Below are 22,742 nucleotides of genomic sequence, written 5' to 3' on the forward strand. Positions count from 1 at the left end.
TCGTCGTTGTCCATGGAGCAGCGGCTGTGGCTGGCCAAGCTTTGGGTGGCGAACCCTAGCAGTAGCCATGAATGGACACATGGTATCGGTGGCATGCTGTAAGTTCTGCTCATCTTCCCTACTTCTCCTCCTTCTCCTCTACTTTTTGTAATTGGTGATTAGGGTTTTCTCACGGGTTTACTTTACTGAAATTCAGTACTAGGGCAAGTGGCTGCTTCTATTTTACTTTGTACCGAAATTTAGGAGTAGGGCACTGCAATAGAAAATTTAGTCCAAATTTACTGTTCCCGTTCCTCTGTTACTGTATTGATTTTTTGTTTTGTTTTGTTAAGTACAATTTATAGAAAACTATGAGTGAGGGTACCGAAAACTAGAATTTTCCTTTGTTTTGTACTCCCAATGAAGACATTTGGGAAGTTAGGATCCATTTTGATGCTCAAGAACCTTTGGAGAGGAAGCTATGTAGTTCAGATGTTACTTATTTCAATATAGTTGCACTAATGGAAACACAAGGATTTGGTGTATATGACTCTTTGTATCACATTTAGAATCCAGGTTTAGAAGAGCAAGGGCTCGAAATTGTAGTTAGTAATGTTAAATTACAAATGATAAAGAGGGAGAATAAGGATACTTTGGTGCTTAATTTGCTAGTTAGGGCTTGTCCACCCTGTTGGAAATATGCCCTAGAGGCAATAATAAATTAGTTATTATCATACTTCCTTATTCATGATAATCTTTTATTACCCATGCTATAATTATATTGATTGGAAACTCAAATACATGTATGGATACATAGACAACACCGTGTCCCTAGTGAGCCTCTACTAGACTAGTTCGTTGATCAAAGATGGCTAAGGTTTCCTAGCCATAGACATGAGTTGTCATTTGATAAGGGATCACATCATTAGGAGAATGATGTGATGGACAAGACCCAAACTATGAATGTAGCATATGATCATGTTAGTTTATTGTTATTGTTGATGGTTAGTAAAACCACTAGTTCCAAGAAGGGTAAGGGCAAGAAGGGAAACTTTGAGGACAACAAGCCAATTGTCGCTCCAGTGAAGAAACCCAGGGTTGAACCCAAACCCGAGACTGAGTGCTTCTGTTATGAGGGGAGTGGTCACTGGAAGCAGTACTACCCTCGATGCTTGGTAGATAAGAAGGCTGGTAATGTCAACAAAAGTATATTTGATATACATGTTATTGACGTGTGCCTTACTAGTGCTCGTTGTAGCTCCTCGGTATTTGATACAGTTCACTTACTAATATTAGTAACTCGAAGCAGGAGTTGCGAAATGAATAGAGACTAGCTAAGGGAGAGGTGTCGATGTGTGTTAAAAGTGTTTCCAAGGTTAATGTGATCACCATCGCACGATCCATCTACCTTCGGGATTAGTGTTAAACCTAAATAAATGTTATTTGGTGTCTGCGTTGAGCATGAACATTATGTTGATTTTGTTTATTGCGATACGATTATTTGTGTAAGTCAGAGAATAATGGGTTATTCTGTTTACATGAATAATATCTTATATGAACATGCACCCGAGAATGGTTTATTAAATCTCGATCGTAGTCATACACACGATCATTGTATTTATGCCAAAATATACAAAGTTAGTAATGATCGTACCACTTACTTGTGGCACTGCCGCTTAGGTCATATTGGTACAAAATGATGAAGAGACTCCATGCTGATGGATCTTTGAACTCACTCGATTTTGAATCGTTTGAGACATGTGAACCATGCGTATTGGTGTAAACGCATGAAGAAACTCCATGTAGATGGATCTTTTGGACTCACTTGATTTTTAATCACTTGAGATATGCAAAACATCCCACATGGGCAAGATGACCGAAGGCCTCGTTTTCTAGTCAGATGGAACATGCAAGTGACTTATTGAAAATAATACATTTTAACGTATGCAGTCCAATGAGTGACGAAACACGCAGTGGATATCGTTATGTTCTTACTTCATAGATGATTTGAGTAGATACGTGTATATTTACTTGATGAATTGCAAGTATGAAACGTTAAAAAGTTCAAGCAATTTTAGAGTGAAGTTGAAGATCGTCGTGACAAGAGGACGAAATGTCTACGATGTGATCGTAGAGGTGAATATTGGAGTCACGAGTTTGGTATACATTTAAGATATTGTGAAAATTGTTTCACAACTCATGCCACCTAGAACACCATAGTATGATGGTGTGTCTGTACGTCGTAGTCCTGCCCTATTGGATATGGTGCGTACTATGACGTCTCTTATCGATTTGCCACTATCGCTTTGGGGTTATGCATTAGATACAACCACATTCACTTTAGATAGGGCACCATATAATTTGGTTGAGACGGAACCATATGAATTATGGTTTGGCATGAAACCTAAGTTGTCATTTCTTGAAGTTTGGGGCTATGATGCTTATGTCAAAAGGCTTCAACCTGATAAGCTTGAACCGAAAACGGATAAATGCATCATCATAGGATACCCAAATGAAATAGTTGGGTATACCTCCTATCTCAGATCCAAAGGAAAAGTGTTTGTTGCTAAAAATGGGTCTTTTGTTGAGAAAGAGTTTCTATCGAAATAATTGAGTGGGAGGATGGTGGAACTTGATGAGGTTTTTTGAACCATCATTTCAATCAAAGAGTAGAAGGGCGCAGGAAGATGTTCTTGTGGCTCCTAAACCAGTTGAAGAGGAAGCTAATGATGGTGATCATAAAGCTTCAGATCAAGTTACTACCAACCTCGTAGGTCTACAAGGACACATACTACTCTAGAGTGGTACGGTAATCCTGTCGTGGAGGTCATTTTGTTGGACAAAAATGAACCTACGAGCTATGAAGAAGCGATGGTGGCCTGGATTCGGACAAATGGATGGAGGCCATGAAATCCGAGAAAGGATCCATGTATGAAAACAAAGTGTGGATTTTGAAAGAACTACTTGATGGTCGTGAGGCTATTAAGTACAAATGGATCTTTAAAAGGAAGACAGACGATGATGGTAAATGTTGCCATTTGGAAAGCTTGACTTGTCGCAAAGAGGTTTCCGACAAGTTCAAGGAGTTGACTACGATGAGACTTTCTCACCTGTAGCGATGCTAAAGTCTGTTGGAATTATGTTAGCAGTTGCTGCATTTTTTCGATTGTGAAATCTAGCAGATGGATGTTAAAGCATTGTTTCCTTGACGGTTTCCTTGAGGAAAGTTTGTATGTGATACAACCAGAAGGTTTTATCGATCCTAAGGATGCTAACAAGTATGCAAGCTCTAGCGATCCTTCTATGGACTAGAGCAAGCATCTCGGAGTTGGAATATACGCTTTGACAAGATGATCAAATCTTTTTTGGTTTATACAAAGTTTATGAGAAACTTGTATTTACAAGAAAGTGAGTGTGAGCACTACAAAATTTCTGATAAATATATGTGAATGACATATTGTTGATTAGAAATGATGTAGAATTTCTGGAAAGCATAAAGGGTTGTTTGAAAGAGTTTTTCAAAGGAAAACTTGGATGAAGCTATTTAAAATATTGGGCATCAAGATCTATAGAGATAGATTAGGACGCTTGATAAAACTTTCAATAAAGACATGCCTTGACAAGATTTTGAAGGAGTTCAAAATGGATAAGTCAAAGAAGGAGTTCTTGCCTATATTGTAAGGTGTGAATTTGAGAAAGACTCAAAGCCTGACCATGGCAGAAGAAAGAGAAAGGACGAAGGTAGTCCCCTATGCCTTAACCATAGGCTCTATAGTATGCCATGTTGTGTACCGCACCTGGTGTGTGCCTTGCCATGATTTTTTCAAGGGGTACAAGAGTGATCCAGGAATGGATCACTGGACAACGTTCAAAGTTATCCTTAGTAACTAGTGAACTAAGGAAATTTTTGTCTATTATGGAGGTGATAAAAGAGTTCGTCATAAAGGGTTACGTCGATGCAAGCTTTGACACCAATCCTGATGAATCTCAGTAGTAAACTGGATTCGTATAGTGGAGCAGTCACTTGGAATAATTCCAAGTGAAGCATGGTAGCACCATCTACAGTATGACATAGAGATTTGTAAAGTACATGCGGATCTTAATGCTGCAGACCCGTTGACTAAAACCTCTCTCACAAGAAAAACATGATCAAACCCTAGGTTTTATTGGGTGTTAATCACATGGTGATGTGAACTAGATTATTTACTCTAGTGCAAGTGGGAGACTGTTCAAAATATGCCCTAGAGGCAATAATAATTAGTTATTATCATATTTCCTTGTTCATGATAATAGTTTATTATCCATGCTATAATTATATTGATTGGAAACTCAAATACATGTGTGTATACATAGACAACACCGTGTCTCTAGTGAGCCTCTACTAGACTAGCTCGTTGATCAAAGATGTCTAAGGTTTCCTAGCCATAGACATGACTGGTCCTTCGATAACGAGATCACATCACTAGGATAATGACGTGATGGACAATACCCAAACTATGAACGTAGCATATGATCGTGTCAGTTTATCGCTATTGTTTTCTGCATGTCAAGTATGTGTTCCTATAACCATGAGATCATGCAACTCACTAACACCGGAGGAGTACCTTGTGTGTATCAAATCTCGCAACATAACTAGGTGACTATAAAGATGCTCTACAGGTATATCCGAGGGTGTCTGTTGATTTGGCATGGATCAAGAGTGGGATTTGTCACTTTGTATGACGGAGAGGTATCTCAGGGCCCACTCGGTAATAGAACATCACAAGAAGCTTGCAAGCAATGTGACTAAGGAGTTAGTCACGAGATCTTGTATTACGAAATGAGTAAATAGACTTGACGGTAATGAGATTAAACTAGGTATGTAGATACCGACGATCGAATCTCGGGCAAGTAACATACTGATGGACAAAGGGAACTCCATACGGAATTGATTAAATCCTTGACATCGTGGTTCAACCAATAAAGACCTTCTTAGAATATGTAGGAACCAACACTACTAGGGAAAACCTTATACACAGAAGCTTACCAGTAGCGCTTTCTAGAAGGACGCGCTGCTGCTACTTAGCAGTAGCGCGTGTACAAAACAAACGCTACTACTAAACTCATAGCAGTAGCGTGTCTCCTATAAAACACACTACTACTATATGTGCCACACCATTCCCGACAAGCTAGGTATAGTAGTAGCGCACGTCCTAAACCAGCGCTGCTGCTAGTCTACTTAGCTGTAGCGCTGGGCACGAACCCGTGCTGCTGCTATGACCACCTTATCCACCCCGTACGTGCGCTCCCCTCTCTCTTCCTCACACTTCGCTCCATCTCAGCCCCCCGCCGCTCGCCGCCGCCGTCGCCTACCCCTCCTCCCTCTGCCACTGTCACCTCCCCCTCCTCCCTGGACTCGGTAATCCCCCCTCCTCCCTCTGCCTCTGTCACCTCCCCTCCTCCCTCCTCCCCGCCTCACCTCCTCCGTCCCCCGCCGCTCGCCACCGCCGTCACCTCCCCCTCCTTACTCCGCCTTCCTCCTCCCTCCTTCAGTCGCCCCTCCTTCTCCCTCCTCCATCCACAACCCCTCCTCCCTACTACATTTTGATTTAGTAGGCTAGTTCATATTTTCTTGTTGATATGCAACATGCATTCTTATTTAGTTAATAGTTTGTAGTATAATTTTAGGGTTTAGTTGATATGCAACATTTTGATTTAGGATAGTTTGTTTCTAGGGTTTAGTTGATATGCAACATTTTGATTTAGGATAGTTGCTAGAATGAACATGTCATATTCCTTTGCTTATTTCCTTGTGCTACCTTATATTTCAATATAAGTATAATGTAGTAAGTGTTTATTAGAAATAGTTTATTTAGTAAGTGTTTATTATGAATAGTTTAATCGGTGAGGGAGTGTCCACCATATATGAGAGAAGAAGAATGCCGACTGTTGTCGTGGGGGTCGTTTCTCCTTCTTCTCCTTGTGATAGATATTTGTTATGCACTAGGGGAAGTAGCAGTAACGACCATCATCGACGGTCGAAAAATCGGTGAGGGAGTGTCCACCATATATGAGAGAAGAAGAATGCCGACTGTTGTCGTGGGGGTCGCTTCTCCTTCTTCTCCTTATGCTAGATATTTGTTATGCACTAGGGGAAGTAGGAATAGCGACCATCATCGACGATCGAAAAATTGGTGAGGGAGTGTCCACCATATATGAGAGAAGAAGAATGCCGACTGTTGTCGTGGGGGTCACTTCTCCTTCTTCTCCTTGTGCTAGATATTTGTTATGCACTAGGGGAAGTAGGAGTAGCGACCATCATCGATGGTCGAAAAATCAGTGAGGGAGTGTCCACCATACATGAGAGAAGAGTGTCCATCATATGTCGTTTATTCAAGTTCCTCAACCATATTTATTAAGTAATTTATGTTGTTTATTTAAAAATATTTGACAACTAATTTCTTATTGTTTAATTTCTATTTATGTCATTCTCCTAGGGTTAGCGCCGCCGCCTCCGGCCACCTCCGACGTCACCCCTGGCCACCTCCGACGTCACCCCCGCACGGTACTACCACGCTCTCGCTCCCCTCTAGTTCATGCTACCTCAAACTTGCAAACATGCACAATCATATTTGGTTAATTTGTCATATGATGTTGTCATGAGTGTTGATCCCCTGAACATGAGCTAATTAGTTTTTATCAGATGAACTTGGTTAATTTGTCATATGATGTTGCCATGTTATGATGTTGCCATGTAATATTTGGTTCAAACATTAAACATGAGCTAAAAAAATTCAAAGGAATTTGTCTCGACGTTGACGAGGCCCATCCTGCATCCTCGTCGTCGAGTAGGTGGCGGCCACCTGCTTGATAGGCGCCAGCATGTGCGGGTCTGGGCTCCGCCGGGCTAGCACTGGGAGGTGCTACCTTCTGGGGGGCCGCACCTTGGTGCGGAATCCGGGTCTCATCGTTGACCCAGAACTTCTTTGGTGGCGGTTGCCTGGGCCATTATCGGTGACAAGGGAGCCAGCCCCCACAGAGGAGGTACATCGTCGTGTTAGGGAGGAGGACGAGCACGTCTATCGCTACATGGATGTGTTGGATGCCAGGTTCTCCAATACCTGGCAGGTTCTCTAGGGACATCACCCGAGCTATGATCCGGTGATGGTTCCTTATCTTTGGGTTGCCACCGCCTGCACCGTGAGGCATCAGCTAGATTATTAGTATGAGTTATATGAATATGAGCTATATGAGTACGATTTATATGAATATGAGCTATATGAGTATGAGTTATATAAGTATGAGCTATATGAGTATGAGCTATATGAATATGAGTTATATGAGTATGAGGTATATGAGTATGAACTATGAGTATGAGTTATATGAGTATGAGTGCTACCTCTTGAGCTTGCGTTGGTTTTTCCCTTGAAGAGGAAAGGGTGACGTAGCACAGTAGCAGTAAGTATTTCCCTCAGTTTGAGAACCAAGGTATCAATCCAGTAGGAGTATCAAGATGAGGCACCAATGTACCGGCACAAAAACAAACAAACTTGCACCCAACGCTATAAAGGGGTTGTCAATCCCTTCACGATTATTTGCAAGGTGAGATCTGAAGGTGGAAAGTGCAACGAAGTAATTGTGTAGATTTGAAAATATATTGTGAAGTAGACCCCGGGGCCATAGTGTTCACTAGAGGCTTCTCTCATGATAGCAAGTATTAGGGTGGGTGAACGAATTACTCTCGAGCAATTGATAGAATCGTGCAAAGTCATGATGATATCTAAGGCAATGATCATACATATAGGCATTGATAACCCACAAGTATAGGGGATCGCATCAGTTTTCGAGGGTAGAGTATTCAACCCAAATTTATTGATTCGACTCAAGGGGAAGCGAAAGAATATTCTCAAGTATTAGCAGTTGAGTTGTCAATTCAACCACACCTGAAAGATTTAGTGTCTGCAACAAAGTATCAGTAGCAAAGTAGGGTGATAGCAGCAGTAGCAACAGTAACCAGTAGCAGCAAAGTAACAACAGTAGCAGTGACAACAGTAGCAGCAAAGTAACGTAGCAAGGACCAGTAGTAAAATACTCCTAGGCATTGGATCGGTGATGGATGATTGTGTCGGATGTGATTCATCATGTAACAGCTATAACACGGAGAGATAAGTAACTAGCTCCCGTTCGTCAATCTAATGTAGGCATGTATTCTGTATGTAGTCATACGTGCTTAGGGAAAAGAACTTGCATGACATCTATTGTCCATCCCTCCCGTGGCAGCGGGGTCCTAATAGAAACTACGGGATATTAAGGTTCAACTTTTAATAAAGAACCGGACCAACGCATTAACACTTGGTGAATACATGAACTTCTCATACTATGGTCATCTCCGGGAGTGTTTCCGGCTATTGTCACTCCGGGGTTGCAGGGTGCTGCTGGCTACGCCTATAGGGATTTCCTTGGAAAATATGCAAAGGATTCCCCCGCGGCCTTGGAGCCTTGCGTTGGTGTTCCCTTGAAGAGGAAATGGTGATGTAGCACAGCGGCGGTAAGTATTTCCCTCAGTTTGAGAACCAAGGTATCAATCTAGTAGGAGGATCGCGTCAAGTCACAAGTACCTGCACAAACACAAAGAGCTTGCACCCAACGCTATGAAGGGGTTGTCAATCCCTTATAGATTGTTTGCAAAGTGAGAACTAAAAGCAAAAAGTAAACAAATAAAAGTAAAAGTAAAAGCGGGGATGATAATTGTGAGTAGACCCGGGGGCCGTAGTGTTCACTAGTGGCTTCTCACATGAAAGCAAGTAGACGGTGGGTGAACGAATTACTGTCGAGCAATTGATAGAACCGCGCAAAGTCATGACGTTATCTATGGCAATGATCATACATATAGGCATCATGTCCAAAACAAGTAGACCGATACTTTCTACATCTACTACTATTACTCCATTTATTGACCGCTATGCAACATGCATCTAGTGTATTGAGTTCATAAGAACAGAGTAACGCCTTAAGCAAGATGACATGATGTAGATGGACAATCTCAAATCTATGATGAAAGCCCATCTTGTTACCCTTGATGGCAACAACACGATGCGTGCCTTCCTGCCCCTTCTGTCACTTGGAAAGGTCATCGCACGGTATGAACCCAAAACCAAGCACTTCTCCCATTGCAAGAATCATAGATCTAGTTGGCCAAACAAAACCTAAGACTCGGAGAGACTTACAAGGATATCAAATCATGCATATAAGAAATCAGCAAAGACTCAAATATAATTCATAGATAATCTGATCACAAATCCACAATTCATCGGATCTCGACAAACACACCGCCAAAGAGGATTACATCAGATATATCTCCATGAAGATCATGGAGAACTTTGTATTGAAAATCCCAGAGAGAGAAGAAGCCATCTAGCTACTAACTACGGACCCGTAGGTCTGAAGTAGACTACTCACGAGTCATTGGAGAGACAATGATGTTGATGTAGAAGCCCTCCAGCTCCAAAGTCCCCTCCGGCAGGGCACCGGGAAGGGTCTCCGGATGAGATCTCGCGGAAACGGAAGCTTGCGGCAACGGAAAAGTGGTTTCGTGGACGCCCTGATTTTTTCTGGGATTTTAGGGAATATATAGGCCAAAGAGCTAGGGAGGGGAGCTCTAGGGGGGGCCACAAGCCTGGTAGCCGCGACCCCCGTGGCCGCGGCTACAAGGCTTGGGGGCTCCCTGTGGGCCTCCCTCCTTGGCCCTCAAGTCCCCCGATCTTCTTCTGTTCTGGAAAAATTCATTTCGGTGATTTTATTCCGTTTGGACTCCGTTCCAAAATCAGATCTGAAAAGAGTCAAAAACACAGAAAAAACAGGAAATGGCACTTGGCACTGAATTAATAAATTAGTCCCAAAAAGATATAAAAGGTATATAAAACATCCACACTTGACAAGATAACAACATGAAACCATCAAAAATTATAGATACGTTTGAGACGTATCAAGCATCCCCAAGCTTAACTCCTGCTCTTCCTCGAGTAGGGAAGTGATAAAGAATGAATTTTTGATGCTTTCATGCTACCTAGCATAGATGTCCTTTGTAACTCCTCTTATGTGACATGAATGTTCAGATCCGTTAGATTCAAAACAATAGTTTGCTATTGACGTGGAGACAATAATACTTCAAGCAAACTAGCAAGGTAATCATGAACTTTCAAAATAACAAGGACAAAAGAAAGTTATCCCGACAAAATCATATAGTCTGGCTATGCTCTATCATCCTTGCACAACGAATTTAAATCATGCACAACCTCGGTATTGGCCAAGTAATTGTTTTCACACCTTTACTTTCTCAAACTTTTTCAACTCTCACGCAATACATGAGCGTGAGCCATGGTTTTAGCACTATAAGTGGAATGGAGTGTGGTGGAGGTTGCAAGGCAAACAAGGAGAAGATGGTCACATTGACTAGGCATATCAATGAGCTATGGAGATGCTCATCAATAGATATCAATGTGAATGAGTAGGGATTGCCATACAAATGATGCACTAGAGCTAAGAGTATGTGAAAGCTCTTAAAAAAATTAGTGGGTGTGCATCCAACTTGCTTGCTCACGAAGACCTAAGGCAATTTTGAGGAAGCCCATCATTGGAATATACAAGCCAAGTTATATAATGAAAATTTCCCACTAGCTATTTGGTGGTGACAAAACGAGAGACTCTCAATCATGAAGATCATGGTGCTCAATATGAAGCACAAGTGTGGAAAGGAGATAGTAGCATTGTCCCTTCTCTCTTTTTCTCTCATTTTTTTGGGTGGGCTCTTTGGCCTCTCTTTTTTGGTGGGCATCTTTGGCCTCTTTTTGTAAATGGGCTTCGCTGGCCTCTTTTGTTTCCTCACATGGGACAATGCTCCATCAATGATGATCATCACACTTACAACTCAAAACTTAGAGCAATGATGACTCTATATGAAATGCCTTCGGTAATGTACCGTGACAATGATCTAGCATGGCATAGACATCAATGGAAACATCATGCTAGCTATCTTATGATCATGCAATGGCAATGTAGCAGCTGTGGCACATGTCATGGTGGTAGTTGCATGACAATATATATCGGAATGGCTTTGAAAAAGCCATAGTAGGTAGGTATGGTGGCTGTTTTGAGGGAGGCTAATGGTGGTTTTATGCACCGGCGAAAGTTGCACGGCACTAAAGAAGATAGTGATGGTGGAAGGTGAAAGTGCATCTAAACCATGGACTCAACATTAGTCATGAAGAACTCATATACTTGTTGCAAAAGTTTTAGTAGTAATTGAAACAAAGCATTCAACGCATACTCCTAGGGGAAGGGTTGGTAGGTATAAACCATCGCGCGATCCCGACCGCTACACAAAGGATGACAATCGATAAACTAATCATGCTCAAACTTCATCACATAGCGGTTCACCATATGTGCATGCTACGGGAATCACTAACTTCAACACAAGTATTTCTAGATCCACAACACCTTACTAGTATAACTTCAATATCACCACAACCGCAACTCAAAACTAATTGAGATGAATCAAACTTCTCTAACTACTCAATGCACATGAAGGTGGAAGTTTTCATATCCCTTTGGATAACTACCCCTTTTGGGACTACTTTCATAGCATAGATCAACTACCACGCCATGCACTGTCGTGCTCCAAAAGATAGAAGTGAAGCACACAGAGCAAAATCAACTAGCTCAAAAGATATAAGTGAAGCACATGTGAGCTGAATTGCCTAACCAAAGGATATAAGTGAAGCTCGACAAAATCACGGTGAGTGCATGTCTCTCTTTCTAGGTGTGCAGCAAGGAAGATTGTGACACAACAAAAATAAAAGACTCCTACGATACAAGACGCTCCAAGCAAAACACATAACATGTGGTGAATAAAAATATAGCCCCAAGTAACGTTACCGATGGATTGAAGACGAAAGAGGGGATGCCTTCCCGGGGCATCCCCAAGCTTAGGCTTTTTTCAGCATCCTTGAATCAACTTGGGGTGCCTTGGGCATCCCCAAGCTTGAGCTCTTACCACTCTTTATCTCTTTGTCCATAAGAACTTCACCCAAAACTTGAAAACTTCACAACACGAAACTTAAACAGAAACTCGTGATATCATTAGTATAAGAAAGCAAATCACCACTTCCTTAGGTACTGTAGCAAACTTAAATTATACTTATGTTGATGTTGGGTTACTGTATTTTCAATCTTCCATCGCTAATACCCCCCGATACTATCCATAGTTTCATCAAAATAAGAAACCAACTCAACAAAAACAGAATTTGTTAACAGCAGACCAGTCTGTAGTAATCTCTATACTTCGTATACTTCTGGTACTTCAAAAATTCTGAAACATTACGGAAGTCTGAAGAATTTGCGTAGCAATCAGTAGCAAAAAGAATAAAATCAAAATCTCTCACAGAAAAAAAATGAAAATTCTTTTCGTGAGCAGAAAGTTTTTGTCTTTTCCAGCATGATCAAACGATCATCCCCAAGACTAATCATAACGGTTTTACTTGGCACAAACGCAAAAGAAACACAAAAAACACAATCATAACAGAATTATGAAAGTGTGGAAAACACAAAACAAAAAGAAAAAGGATAGATTCATTGGGTTGCCTCCCAACAAGCGCTATTGTCTAACGCCCCTAGCTAGGCATAAGGTGATGGAATCACGTATAGTCATCTTTGGTGCTCAAACCATAAGTAGCCCTCATCATAGATTCATAAGGAAATCTTATTTTCTTTCTAGGAAAATGCTCCATGCCCTTATTTAGAGGAAATTGAAATCTAATATTCCCTTCCTTCATATCGATGATAGCACCAATAGTCCTTAGGAAAGGTCTACCAAGAATAATGGGACATGAAGGATTGCAATCTATGTCAAGTACAATGAAATCCACGGGTACATAGTTCTTATTTGCAACAATAAGAACATCATTGATCCTTCCCATGGGTTTCTTGACAGTAGAATCCGCAAGATGCAAATTAAGAGAACACTCTTCAATCTCATGAAAACCAAGAATATCACATAAAGACTTTGGAATCGCGGAAACACAAGCACCCAAATCACACAAAGCATTGCATTCATAGTTTTTGATTTTGATTTTGATAGTAGGTTCCCACTCATCATGAAGTTTTCTAGGTATAGAGACTTCCAATTCGAGTTTCTCTTCAAGAGATTTCATCATAGCATCTACGATATGTGCGGTAAAGGCTTTTGCTTTGGCTATAAGCATGTGGAGAGTTTGCAATTGATTGCATCAAGGAAATGCATTCAAACAAGGAGAAACTATCATAATTGAATCCCTTTAAATCCAAAGTGGGAGTTTCATTACTACCCAATATTTTGATTTCTTCTACTCCACTCTCCATACCTTTATCATCAAGATAGGTGGACTCCAAATCATTGGGGCGTTTTTCAACGAAAGTGGATTCAAATCCAGCCCCTTCATCAATAGGTTTGACACGCGAAAACAAAGATTCAAGAGGAGTCACACCAAGTACTTTAAGATCTTCGTGATTTGCATCACTAGAACGCACCCTTTTAAACCATTCATGCCTAGTGCGGATTTGGGCGGTTCTTTCTTTGCTCTCATTCATGGAGACACGCATAGCTTTTAAAGTTTCCTCCAAGTTGACCTTGGGAGGAGCACATCTAACTTTCAAAGCATCAATATCACAAGATATCCTATCAACGCTCTTAGCCAAATCGTCTATTTTTAGTAGTTTTTCCTCTATGGACGCATTGAAAATCTTTTGAGAGTTGATGAACTCTTTGATATTACTCTCTAAATCAGAGGGTAATTTGTTATGATTTCCATAAGTGTTGTTGTAGAAATTTCCATAGTTGTTAGAGGAGTTACTAGGAAAAGGCCTAGGAACATAGTTTCCTCTAAAAGCATTGTTGTTGCCAAAATTGTTCCTACCAACAAAATTAATGTCCAAACTAGCGTTGCTACTCTCAATCAAGGAAGATAGTGGCATGTCATTAGGATCTAAAGGAGCATTTCTACTAGCAACCAAATTCATCAAGTCGTCCATCTTAGCACTAAGCGAGTTAATTTCTTCTATAACGTGTACCTTTTTGCTAGCAGGTGACCTTTCAGTGTGCCATTGAGAGTAGTTGGTCATGATACTGTCTAGGAGTTTTGTAGCTTCTCCTAACGTGATTTCCATGAACGTTCCACCTGATGCGGATTCCAAGATATTTCTAGAAGCAAAATTCAAACCAGCGTAAAAGATTTGTATAATCATCCACAAACTCAAGCCATGAGTGGGACAATTTCTAATCATTAATTTCATCCTCTCCCAAGATTGTGCAACGTGTTCATGATTAAGTTGCTTGAAATTCAGGATATCGTTACGGAGAGAGATAATCTTAGCCGGCGGAAAATACTTGGATATGTAGGCATCTTGCACTTATTCCAAGAATCGATACTATTTTTAGGCAAAGAAGAAAACCAAGCTTTTGCACGATCTCTCAAAGAGAACGGAAAGAGCTTCAATTTAACAACATCATTATCCACATCTTTCTTCTTTTGCATATGGCAAAGTTCAATGAAGTATTAAGATGGGATGCGCATCTTCACTAGGAAGGCCAGAAAATTGCTCTTTCATAACAAGATTTAGCAAGGCAGCGTTGATTTCATATGATTCCACACTAGTGGCGGGAGCAATCGGAGTACTAATAAAATCATTATTATTATTATTCGAGAAGTCGCAAAGTTTGGTGTTTTCAGCCATGATGACTTCAACAAAGAAACAAGAACACAAGCAAGCAAGAAAACTGGCAAAGGAAAATGGCAAAAGGCAAATGAAAACAGCAAAGGAGAAAGGCAAATGAAAACGGCAAATGTGAAGTGGGGGAGAGGAAAACGAGAGGCAACTGGAAAAAATGGTAAATGCAAGAGGTGAGTTTGTGACACTTACTTGGACGGATCTTGACTTGATCTCTCCCCGGCAACGGCGCCAGAAATCCTTCTGCTGCTGGCTACGCCTATAGGGATTTCCTTGGCAAAAATGCAAAGGATTCCCCCGCAACCTTGGAGCCTTGCGTTGGTGTTCCCTCGAAGAGGAAAGGGTGATGTAGCACAGCGGCGATAAGTATATCCCTTAGTTTGAGAACGAAGGTATCAATTCAGTAGGAGGATCGCGTCAAATCACAAGTACCTGCACAAACACAAAGAGCTTGCACCCAACGCTATGAAGGGGTTGTCAATCCCTTATAGATTGTTTGCAAAGTTAGAATTGAAAGCGAAAAGTAAACAAAGAAAAGTAAAAGTAAAAGCGGAGATGATAATTGTGAGTAGACCCGGGGGTCGTAGTGTTCACTAGTGGCTTCTCTCATGCAAGCAAGTAGACGCTGGGTGAACGAATTACTGTCGAGCAATTGATAGAACCGCGAAAAGTCATGACATTATCTATGGCAATGATCATACATATAGGCATCACGTCCAAAACAAGTAGACCGATACTTTCTGCATCTACTACTATTACTCCACACGTCGTTCGCTATCCAGCATGCATCTAGTGTATTGAGTTCATAAGAACAGAGTAACGCCTTAAGCAAGATGACATGATGTAGATGGACAATCTCAAATCTATGATGAATGCCCATCTTGTTACCCTTGATGGCAACAACATGATGCATGCCTTGCTGCCCCTTCTGTCACTGGGAAAGGTCACCGCATGGTATGAACCCAAAACCAAGCACTTCTCCCATTGCAAGAATCATAGATCTAGTTGGCCAAACAAAACCAAAGACTCGGAGAGACTTACAAGGATATAAAATCATGCATATAAGAAATCAGCAAAGACTCAAATATAATTCATAGATAATCTGATCACAAATCCACAATTCATCGGATCTCGACAAACACACCGCCAAAGAGGATTACATTGGATAGATCTCCATGAAGTTCATGTAGAACTTTGTATTGAAGATCCTAGAGAGAGAAGAATCCATCTAGCTACTAACTACGGACCCATAGGTCTGAAGTAGACTACTCACGAGTCATTGGAGAGGCAATGATGTTGATGTAGAAGCCCTCCATCTCCAAAGTCCCCTCCGGTAGGGCACCGGGAAGGGTCTCCAGATGAGATCTCGCGGAAACGGAAGCTTGCGGTGGCGGAAAAGTGGTTTTGTGGACACCCTGATTTTTTCTGGGATTTTAGGGAATATATAGGCCAAAGAGCTAGGGCTGGGGAGCTCCAGGGGGGCCACAAGACTGGTAGCCGCGGGCCCCCCTGGCTGTGGCTACAGGGCTTGTGGGCTCCCTGTGGGCCTCCTACCTTGGCCCTCAAGTCCCCCGATCTTCTTATGTTCTGGAAAAATTCATTTCAGGGATTTTATTCCGTTTGGACTCCGTTCCAAAATCAGATCTGAAAAGAGTCAAAACACAGAAAAAACAGGAACTGGCACTTGGCACTGAATTAATAAGTTAGTTACAAAAAAGATATAAAAGGTATATAAAACATCCAAAGTTGACAAGATAACAACATGAAACCATCAAAAATTATAGATACGTTTGAGACGTATCACCGGGTCATAACACATAGTAGGTGACTACAACTTGCAAGATAGGATCTAAAACACACATATATTGGCGACAATATAATAGGTTCAGATCTGAAATCATGGCACTCGGGCCCTAGTGACAAGCATTAAGCATGGAAAAGTAGTAGCAACTTCAATCTCAGAACATAGTGGATACTAGGGATCAATCCCCGTTAAAACTAACTCAATTACATGATAGATCTCATCCAACTCATCACCGTCCAGCAAGCCTACGATGAGATTACTCACGAACGATGAAGAGTGTCATGGAATTGGCGATGAAGGAAGGTTGATGATGACGATGGCGACGATTTCCCCTCTCCGGAGCCCAAAACGGACTCCAGATCTGCCCTCTAGATGAAGAACAGGAGGTGGCGGCCCCTCCGTATCGTAAAACACGATGAACTTCTTCTCCTTGATTTTTTTCCGGGCGAGACGGACTAAATAGAGCTGAGTTTGGAGGCGGTGGAGTAACGTGGGCCCCACATGCCTGGTAGGCGCGGCCACGGGGGTGGCCGCGCCTCCTGGGCTTGTGGCCCACTGGCTCAGCTCCTCCAGTGGATCTTTGCGCAGGTATTTTTCATTAATTCCAGAAAAATTCTCCGTAAATTTTCAGGTCATTCCAAGAACTTCTATTTCTGCACAAAAACAACACCATGGCAATTCTACTGAAAACAACGTTAGTCTGGGATAGTTCCATTCAAATCATGCAAATTAGAGTCCAAAACAAGGGCAAAAGAGTTCGGAAAAAGTAGATACGACGGAGGCGTATGAGGCATCACATCCCAGACAAGTAGACCGATACTGTCTGCATCTACTACTATTACTCCACAAATAGACCGCTATCCAGCATGCATCTAGTGTATTGAGTTCATAACAAATAGAGTAACGCCTTAAGCAAGATGACATGATGTAGAGCGATAAATTCATGCAATAGATATAGACCAAGCACTTCTCCCATTGCAATAATTATAGATCAAGTTGGCCAAACAAAACCCACAACTCGAAGAGAATTACAAGGATACGAAATCATGCATAGAGATCAGAGGAAACTCAAATAATATTCATAGATAATCTGATCATAAATCCACAATTCATCGGATCTCGACAAACACACTGCAAAAGAAGGTTACATCGGATAGATCTCCATGAAGATCATGGAAAACTTTGTATTGAAGATCCAAGAGAGAGAAGAAGCCATCTAGCTACTAGATATGGACCCGAAGGTTTGTGGTGAACTACTCACGCATCATCGGAGAGGCAATGGTGTTGATGAAGAAGCCCTCCGTGTCCGAATCCCCCCTCCAGCAGGGCACCAGAACGTTCCCCACATGGGATCTTGCGGAGACAGAAGCTTGCGGCGGCGGAAAAGTATTTTCGTGGCTCTCTTCGGTGGTTTTGGATATTTAGAGAATTTATAGGCGGAATAAGTAGGGCAAAGGAGCCACGGGGGGCACACAAGCCTGCTAGGCGCGCCCCCAGGCTGCGGCTAGGGGGCTTGGGACCTCCCCCGGGGTCCTTTGCCTTGGTTCTCAAGTCTCGTGCGTATCTTCTGTTAAGTAAAAAATCATTCTGCAGGTTTTATTCTGTTTGGACTTCGTTTAATATTCTTCTCTGAAAAAGGTCAAAAACACGGAAGAAACAGAAACTGGCACTTGGCACTGAGTTAATAGGTTAGTCCCAAAAAAGATATAAACTAGCATATTCATCCATGCAAAACATCCAAAGTTGACAATATAATAGCATGGAACCATCAAAAATTATAGGTACGTTGGAGACGTATCAAGCATCCCCAAGCTTAACTCCTGCTCGTCCTCGAGTAGGGAAGTGATAAAGACTGAATTTTTGATGTGGAATGCTACCTAACATATTTGTCCTTTGTAACTTCTTTCTTGTGGCATGAATGTTCAGATCCGTAAGATTCAAAACAATAGTTTACTATTGACATGAAAACATTAATACTTCAAGCATACTAGCAAAGTGATCATGAACTTTTGAAATAACAAGGCCAAAGAAAGTTATCCCTACAAAATCATATAGTGTAGCTATGCTCCATCATCCCCACACAACGAATTTAAAGCATGCACAACCCCGGTATGGGCCAAGTAATTGTTTTCGCACTCTTACTTTCTCAAACTTTTTCAACTCTCACGCAATACATGAGCGTGAGCCATGGATATAGCACTATAGGTGGAATAGAGTGTGGTGGAGGTTGTGAGGCAAAAAGGAGGAGATGGTCACATCGACTCGGCGTGTCAATGGGCTATGGAGATGCCCATCAATAGATATCAATGTGAATTAGTAGGGATTACCATGCAACAGATGCACTTAGAGCTATAAGTGCGTGAAAGCTCAAAAGGAGAACTAGTGGGTGTGCACCGAACTTGCTTGCTCACGAAGACCTAGGGCAATTTTGAGGAAGCCCATCATTGGAATATACAAGCCAAGTTATATAATGAAAATTCCCACTAGTATATGGAAGTGTCAAAACAAGAGACTCTCTATCATGAAGAACATGGTGCTATTTTGAAGCACAAGTGTGGAAAAAATAGTAGCATTGTCCCTTCTCTCTTTTTCTCTCTCTTTTTTCGGGCTTTTTGGCCTCTTTTCAGTTTTTTTGGTGGGCATCTTTGGCCTTTTTTTTAATTTCCTCACATGGTACAATGCTCTAATAATGATGATCATCACACTTTTATTTACTCACACCTCAATGCTTAGGACAATGATGACTCTATAGGAAATGCCTCCGGCAGTGTACCGGGATGTGCAACGATCTAGCTTAGCGTATGATGTTGAAACATCTCGCTAGCTATCTTACGATCATGCAATGGCAATATGAAAGTGACGACACAAGTCATGAGACGGAACAGTGGGAGTTGCATGGTAATATATCTCGGAATGGCTATGAAAATGCCATAATAGGTAGGTATGGTGGCTGTTTTGAGGAAGGTATATGGTGGGTTTGTGCACCGGTGAAAGTTGCGCGCCACTAGAGAGGCTAGCAATGGTGGAAGGTGAAAGTGCATATATACCATGGACTCACATTAGTCATGAAGAACTCATATACTTATTGCGAAAGTTTTATTAGTAATTAAAACAAAGTGTTAAACGCATACTCCTAGGGGAAGGGTTGGTAGGTGTTAACCATCGCATGATCCCGACTGCCACACAAAGGATGATAATCAATAAATCAATTATGCTCCGACTTCCTAACATAGCGGTTCACCATACGTGCATGCTACGAGAATCACTAACTTCAACTCAAGTATTTCTAGATTCACAACACCCTACTAGCATAACTCTAATATTACCAAATCCATATCTCAAAACTTAATTGTTAGGAATCAAACTTCTCTTACTAATCAATGCACTTGAATATGGAAGTTTTTATTATACCCTCTTTGGATGCCTATCATCTTTAGGACTACTTTCATAGCACAAGACAATTACCACGTTACTGAGAGAGAGCACTCTCAAAAAGATATAAGTGAAGATCGAGAGTTTTTATTTCTTCAAAATATGACACCCCCGTGCTCTAAAAGGATCTAAGTGAAGCACTAGAGCAAAGTTATCTAGCTCAAAAGATATAAGTGAAGCACATGTGAGCTAAATTGCCTAACTCAAAAGATATAAGTGAAGCTCAATGAGTATTCTAGAAAATTCACGATGAGTGCATGTCTCTCTCAAAAAGGTGTGCAGGAAGGATGATTGCGACAAAACAAAAAGAACAGACTCCTATAATACACGACGCTCCAAGCAAAACACATATCATGCGGTGAATAAAAATATAGCTCCAAGTAACATTACCGATGGATTGAAGACGAAAGAGGGGATGCCTTCCCGGGGCATCCCCAAGCTTTGGCTTTTTCGTGTCCTTGAATTTGGATTGGGATGCCTTGGGCACCCCCAAGCTTGAGCTCTTTCCACTCTTTATCCCATTGTCCATGAGAACATCACCCAAAACTTGAAAACTTCACAACACAAAACTTAAACAGAAACTCATGATATCATCAGCATAAGAAAACAAACTACCAACTGTTTAAGTAGTGTAGTAAACTTTATTTCTATTTAGATTGATGTTAGATTATTGTATTCTCACTTCTCCATCTCTAGTACCCCCCGATACTATCCATAGTTTCATCAAAATAAGCAATCAACACAACAAAAACAAAATCTGTCAAAAACAGACCAGTCTGTAGAAATTTGTATACTTCGTATACCTATGGTATCCCAAAACTTCTAAAACATTATGAAAATTAGGGCAATTTGCATATCAACCAGCATAAAAAATAATCAACTCAAAAGCTCTTTCTGGATAGGAATTAAAAATAATTTCGTGAGTGCAAAGTTTCTGTCTTTTTCAGCATTATCAAACAACCATCACCAAAACTGATCATAAAGGTTCTACTTGGCACAAACACAAAAAGAAACATAAACAACAATCATAACAGAATTATGGTGTGGACACAACAAAACAGAAAGAAAAAGGAAAAAATAAATATATTCATTGGGTTGCCTCCCAACAAGCGCTTTTCTTTAAAGCCTTTTAGGTGGGCATTGATAATTCAATGATGCTCACACAAAAGACAAGAATTGAAACACAAAGAGAGCATCATAAAGCATGTGAAAATCACATCTAAGTCTAACATACTTCGTATGCATAGGCATTTTATAGGAAAACAAATTATGAAGACAAGCAATAGCTACCATATGCAAGGAAGAAGAAAGAGACAATATCAATCTCAACATAACGAGAGGTAATTTAGTAACATGAAATTTTCTACCACAATATTTTCCTCTCTCATAACAATTACATGTGGGATCATATTCAAATTCAACAATATAGCTATGACATAGGATATTATTTTCATGATCCACATGCATGCAAAGTTGACGCTCTTCAAAAATAGTGGGATTATCATCAACTAAAGTCATGACTTCTCCAATCCCACTTTCCATATTATTGCAAATATCATAATCATCACGAGGCTTAAACAAATTTTCAAGATCATAAGAAAAATCATTACCCCAATCATGATCAATGCAACAAGTAGTGGACATAGCAAAACTAGCATCCCCAAGCTTAGGGTTTTGAATATTTTTAACATGATTGACATTAATAGAATTCATAGTAAACCATTGCAATCATGATTTTCATTCAAGGAGCCCTCGTGAATCACTTCATAAATTTCTTCATCACAATTTTCAGATTCACACATCTCAAGCAAAACTTCATAAAGATAGTCAAGTGCATTCAACTCACTAGCAATTGCTTCAACATAATTGGATCTCTTAAAAACATTAGCAAGTGGATGAGGATCCATATCAATAGATTTTCAGCAAGAGAAGATGCAAGCATATTGAAGGCACATAGCACACAAGAAAAGGAAAGGCAAACGAAAAAGGCAAATATTTTTGTAATTTTTTTTTCAGAAATGGGGGAGAGGAAAACGAGAGGCAAAAGGCAAACAATGTAAATGCAAGAGATGAGTTTGCGATAGTTACTTGGATATGCTTCACTTTGAATACTCCCCGGCAACGGCGCGAGAAATTCTTCTTGCTACCTCTTGAGCTTGCGTTGGTTTTTCCCTTGAAGAGGAAAGGGTGATGCAACACAGTAGGAGTAAGTATTTCCCTCACTTTGAGAACCAAGGTATCAATCCAGTAGGAGTATCAAGATGAGGCACCAATGTACCTGCGCAAAAACAAACAAACTTGCACCCAACGCTATAAAGGGGTTGTCAATCCCTTCATGATTATTTGCAAGGTGAGATCTGAAGGTGGAAAGTGCAACAAAGTAATTGTGTAGATCTGAAAATATGATGTGAAGTAGACCCGGGGGCCATAGTGTTCACTAGAGGCTTCTCTCATGATAGCAAGTATTAGGGTGGGTGAACGAATTACTGTCGAGCAATTGATAGAATCGCGCAAAGTCATGATGATATCTAAGGCAATGATCATACATATAGGCATCACGCCCGAGACAAGTATATCGATACTGTCTGCATCTACTACTATTACTCCACACATCGATCGCTATCCAGCATGCATCTAGTGTATTGAGTTCATAACAAACAGAGTAACGCCTTAAGCAAGATGATAGATGTAGAGGGATAAATTCATGCAATAGATATAAACCCCATCTTTTTACCCTTGATGGCAGCAACACGATGCGTGCCTCGCTACCCCTTCTGTCACTAGGTGA

Source organism: Hordeum vulgare, chromosome 2H, assembly GCF_904849725.1.
Source record: "Hordeum vulgare subsp. vulgare chromosome 2H, MorexV3_pseudomolecules_assembly, whole genome shotgun sequence".
Classification (NCBI taxonomy): Eukaryota; Viridiplantae; Streptophyta; class Magnoliopsida; order Poales; family Poaceae; genus Hordeum; species Hordeum vulgare.